We start from the raw sequence: 5,706 nt of genomic DNA, 5'->3' as shown, positions 1-5,706 counted from the left end.
AAAATAGATCAAATATATTGAAAGGCTTTTATAATACCTGACTCAGTTTGTATTTAAACCAAATTAACCTTTGGAGCTAGCTATACAAATGTTACCTAGTTTTTTTCCAACACACGTTTTTATGCAACTTTGAGAATATCTATACTTAATGTCAAACAATTTACAATAATCCCATTGTTTAATGCTGAAATATTTGAAATACAGAGAAATATTTGATTAAAGAATTGACCTATCAAAAAACATTGCTTTTTGCTTTGTTTATGCTTTGTTTCAAATGTTTCAAACATTTGAAAAGAGGTGATTTAAAGATTAATGATATAGTTTACTCAATTACCTGTTCATTAGAAACTGAAAAAAAATATTTATCCAGGATTGATTAATAGCCAATAACCATAACCAAAACAGTATACCATGAGTGTTGAAAATACTGAATTCTGAAAAAAAAAAAAAGAAAATACTGAATTCTTCCATTCAACCATGTAAAAATACCACACATTAGATGTTGAACAAGTTTTATTTCAGTCATTATTTCTTTAATTGCTTTATGATTTATATAAATTTTATGACCTTCAGAGCCTCCCCTTTTTGCTTTCAAAATTTAGCTGGATACATTCTTTATAGACACACAAAGCTGTTTTATAAATACCTGTTTCTGTCTGGCTCATTTACCTTTACCTCACAGAACAGCTATCTTGGGTGGGGGTGGGGGGGTAGTTACCTATTCACAGCAAGACTTGAGAATTCAGGACAATAGATTTTCACAATATGTTTAGGAGAGGCCCAAAGCTCCAGTGCTAAGCGCCATGTGGAAAGGTAGATAAATACATAGAGACAGAACCGTAGACTTTAGCCAAGTGGCTTGAAGAATAACAGAGAATCTATAATGCTTTCTACTTCAGCGGCAATCAAACTCAACCTCTGCAAATTAATCAGCCTGCAAAACACCAAGAATGGAGAAAAGAGGATATTGATCCCTGGAGAAGTCACCTATATTTTATTTTCCCATTAAAAATAATCACAGAATGCTATTCTAAAATGTGAACATTTTCCCCCCTGAAGTATAAAACAGACCAGTTCCTTTTTGATAATATTTCAAAGATTATCTCAGAATGACTCCATGAAACACTTTGGTTTTAATTTTTCTCATGGGAGAAAATTACTAAGTATACCCATAAAAGCATTATTTGCCATGCGCTTTTTTCAAGGGTGTTAGTGTCCTGGGGTTATAGTGATTTACTGACGACACTGTTCAGTGTGCTTTCTTTCCTATGACCACTGACTCCTTAATGCCCCTTTCCATTTACTTTCATCCTCCCTTGTGCCTTCAGGTTTGGAAACTATCTGCAAAGAAACAAGAAATTTAAAATTAGTTTTATTTTTTCCTTTTCAAAATAAGTTTCCTGGTTAAACACCCAAATGAAAAGACCCCCTTCTGACTTACCTTAACTCATAGATCTAAAGCAAATATGTTCATTGGGTTAAAATTTTTTACAATAAAACTTGTAATTCTGAAAAACGGAAGTTGGGTTTTACTTAGCAGTGGAAGCTGTTTTTTCATGTTTCCATAATTATCCTGTAAAACAATAAATAATTCTTTCATGTGCTAAACAATCAATTACAGCTTTGTGATTGAAAGACTTTTTGAACACCCACCCCCCCACAATAGTTAATGTCCCAAGTTTGTGCTTTGGGAGTTATTAGAGTCACAAACACTGTTTTAAATTTAAAAAACACCTAATTAAATGGAAGCCATTCATAAATAGCAACAAGCATAAATCAGAATGAAATAATAAAGTCTCCATGTCTGCCCTCTTTTCCCATAAGACTCTTAGAACATTTTGTCCCCAGGAAAAACACAAAATTTGTCAGTTAGCTAGACACGTTTGTTGAGTAAACTGGCCACCACTGTCACTAGCGTGTTTGGGTATAAAAGAATTGCAACACCTGTCATCCACCGCTAGAAATACTCCCTAAAGCAAGGTGTCTGCCAGGTTATTCCGAGTCCAGTTCATACTGGTCATGCCACTCTGCTTCCTTCTGGCAAGGACTTAACTCCATCCAGATCAAGAGAGGAAAAAAACTCAACGTTTGGGTGAAATGTGTTTGCAAGAACTCTCATTAAAAAAAATTCTCTTCATTTTCTTAAGGTTGAAGATTACAGGGTAGTTTTAAAATGGACTTAACACTTGCTGATTACTGAGAAGATTAAAGGCAGAAATGGCCAAGACTGGATGGCAGGGTTGCTACCAAAACTTCACACCACCACTCTCTTTTAGCCTGCTTTTCACTCCTGTGTATTCAGATGCTCCTCAACTAGATTTGAAAATTTCAGTATTTATCAAGAGCCAGACGAGAAGATAACAACATATTTCAAACATTTCATCATCAAATGAAGGTTGGTTATAGAGCTGATTGGCCTTTCACCTTAGGAAAATTATTTCACATTTCTCTTCCTCATTTATAAAGTGGGGTAATAGGCAGTTTGTGGAATAAAGCCTCACAAGGACAAATGAATGAAATTGTACCTTTAAATGGTTTAAAGTCAGGAACAATTTGAGTAAAAAATATTACTTTTCATAAATTGTGATCTTACATCAAAGCAAGGGGAATATGCTGCTTTTTCATTTGAACAAATCCAGTAGCAATCATGCTTATTAGATGCTTGTACATAGTTCTGTGATAAAAGCTGTGTTGTCATCCAGGAGCTAATTATCTCAAATGAGAGACCTTATATGAAAGCAGTGTATAAAGTATAAAAATATAAAATACTACACTTGTAACAATAATAGTAATAGTATTAAGTGCTCGTGTGTGTGTGCTAAGTCATGTCCGACTCTGCGACCGCATGGACCGTAACCCGCCAGGCTGCTCTGTCCACGGAATTTCCCAGGCAAGAATATTAGAGTGGGTTGTCATTTCTTCCTCTAGGGGATTGAGTACTTATGCTGTACCAAACAGTATATTCTACAAGGGTTTATTTAACCATCACAGCAACCTTGGGAGATAAATGCTTTTGTGTGTGTGTCAGTCACCCAGTCGTGTCGGACTCTCTGCCACCCCATGGACTGGGGCCCACCAGGCTCCTCTGTCCATGGGATTTCCCAGGCAAAAATACTGGAGTGGGTTGCCATTTCCTTCTCCAGGGGATCTTCAGGACCCAAGGATCGAACCCAGGTCTCCCTCACTGCAGCCAGATTCTTTACCATCTGAGCCACACCCTAGGGTTGAAATGTTTTTATCACCATTTTAAAATTTGTACACCTAAGACCAAAGGACCCTGAGTCACTTGGCTGTTTCACACAGCAAGAAGGAGAAACTAGGCAAGAAGCCAAGGTCTGTCTGATTTCCAAACCCCAGCACATGGAACACCCTGCACTATGTACAGGATGGCTCTGGCAACGATGTTTACCTCTTTGCTATATTAGATGGCAATATGGTGATTTTGTCATGATTGACAAATTATACCTTTGGAAATGCAGATGCTGTTATGAGTTAAGAAGCTGAAATGTGGCATGTTCTGTTCATAAAAGGGTTTTTTCTAAATTACTCTTCTAGTGCAGCATTTACCTTTAGAGGAAAGGAAGTAAATAATGGATCCCAGAAGAAATTACCTTTGTTCTTATTTTGTTGTTCATACGGGTACAATAAGTGCTAGAAACACAAACCAATTACATCATTACTTGTTAACTAACAGTCAGATTTTTAAGTGTTTAGTGCCAACCTTTAAGGCACCAGAAAATATTGCTGACAGTGGCTCTGTAATCCCATTATTGTGTATTCAAATAAACATAGAATTGCCAATTCTGCATATGGAATTTCTAACCTGGAAATTTCCTGGTATGAAAATAACAACTCCAACAGTAATTCACTAAGTCATCTGAGTCAAGAATTTATAGTTAGTTATAGTTCAGTCGCTCAGTCATATCCAACTCTTTGTAACCCCATGGACTGCAGCATGCCAGGCTTCCCTGTCCATCACCAACTCCTGGAACCTACTCAAACCCATGTCCATTGAGACGATGATGCCATCCAACCATCTCATCCTCTATCGTCCCCTTCTCCTCCCACCTTCAAACTTTCCCAGCATCAGGGTCTTTTCAAATGAGTCAGTTCTTTGCATCAGGTGGCCAAAGTATTGGAGTTTCAGCTTCAACATCAGTCCTTCCAATGAGTATTCAGGATTGATTCCTTTTAGGATGGACTGGTTGGATCTCCTTGCAGTCCAAGGGACTCTCAAGAGTCTTCTCCAACACCACAGTTCAAAAGCATCAATTCTTCGGCACTCAGTTTTCTTTATAGTACAACTCTCACATCCATACATGACTACTGGAAAAACCAGAGCCTAAACTAGATGGACCTTTGTTGGCAAAGTAATGTCTCTCTCTGCTTTTTAATATGCTGTCGAGGTTGGTCATAACTTTTCTTCCAAGGAGCAAGTGTCTTTTAATTTCATGGCTGCAGTCACCATCTGCAGTGATTTTGGAGTCCAAAAAAATAAAGTCTGTCACTGTTTCTATTGTTTCCCCATCTATTTGCCATGAAGTGATGGGACCAGATGCCATGATTTTAGCTTTCTGAATGTTGAGTTTTAAGCCAACTTTTGTACTCTCGTCTTTCACTTTCATCAAGAGGCTCTTTAGTTCTTCTTCACCTTCTGCCATAAGGGTGGTGTCATCTGCATATCTGAGGTTATTGATATTTGTCCCGGCAATCTTGATTCCAGCTTATGCTTCATCCAGTCCAGCATTTCTCATGATGTACTCTGCATATAAGTTAAATAAGCAGGGTGACAAAATACAGCTTTGATGTGTTCCTTTTCCAATTTGGAATCAGTCTGCTGTACCATGTCCAGTTCTAACTGTTGCTTCTTGACCTGCATACAGGTTTCTCAGGAGGCAGGTCAGGTGGTCTAGTATTCTCATCTCTTTAAGAATTTTCCACTGCTTGTTGTGATCCACAGTCAAATGCTTTGGCATAGTCAATAAAGCAAAAGTAGATGTTTTTCTGGAACTCTATTGCTTTTTCAATGATCCAACGGATGTTGGCAATTTGATCTCAGGTTCCTCTGCCTTTTCAAACTCCAGCTTGAACATCTGGAAATTCATGGTTCACGTACTGTTGAAGCCTGGCTTGGAGAATTATGAGTCAAGAATTTAAGAGAATCTTATTTTTCAAATATACATTCTATCATTTTGACTATGATAATAACAAACTGTATTCTTTACAACAGAAGAAACTGACAAAGAAAAGCTATAATAGATGGTGAAACAAAGTGCTTTAGTTTCTTCTAAAAGTAAAGTACATCTTAAACTGGTCCAACCACTTAAGGCTACTTCTAACTTTTAAAATATTTTATAAGAAAAAAATCAATTCCAAACACTCATTCACAACAATTTATACTTCAGACTATTGTAATTAATTTTGGAACATGGTATATAAAAGAAAAAAGGACTAAAAGTTCATCTACAGTAATATAAATCTTGCTAAAATAGTGAAGGGATGATAATTGGAAGTTTCATTATGATGCAGAGGAAATATCTCCTAAAATCAAATATTTTCCTTATTCTACCATTATAGATCTATGAAAAGCTCGGAGAAACATTAGGAGCTATGTTTTGAAGAAACTTAGTGTGAACTTTGCTAACAATGATCCAAATAAGTTTTTTGATTACTCTTTCAAGAAATTGCAGTATTTCATGCAAAATG

The 5,706-nt window shown here is 36.6% G+C and overlaps 1 long non-coding RNA gene across 1 annotated transcript; it reads right to left on the bottom strand.

Moving 5' to 3' along the window:
* Positions 1-973: 973 nt before the first annotated feature.
* Positions 974-5,277, bottom strand: LOC133068119 (uncharacterized). Its single transcript, XR_009695447.1, has 2 exons — positions 3,824-5,277; positions 974-1,573 (listed from the first exon to the last, which is right to left on the bottom strand). It is a non-coding gene; the product is annotated as an uncharacterized LOC133068119 (long non-coding RNA).
* Between the last annotated feature and the right edge of the window lie 429 nt (positions 5,278-5,706).

The sequence above is a fragment of the Dama dama genome, chromosome 13 (genome assembly GCF_033118175.1).
Source record: "Dama dama isolate Ldn47 chromosome 13, ASM3311817v1, whole genome shotgun sequence".
NCBI classification, from domain to species: Eukaryota; Metazoa; Chordata; class Mammalia; order Artiodactyla; family Cervidae; genus Dama; species Dama dama.
This window is presented reverse-complemented; position numbering and strand designations above follow the sequence as displayed.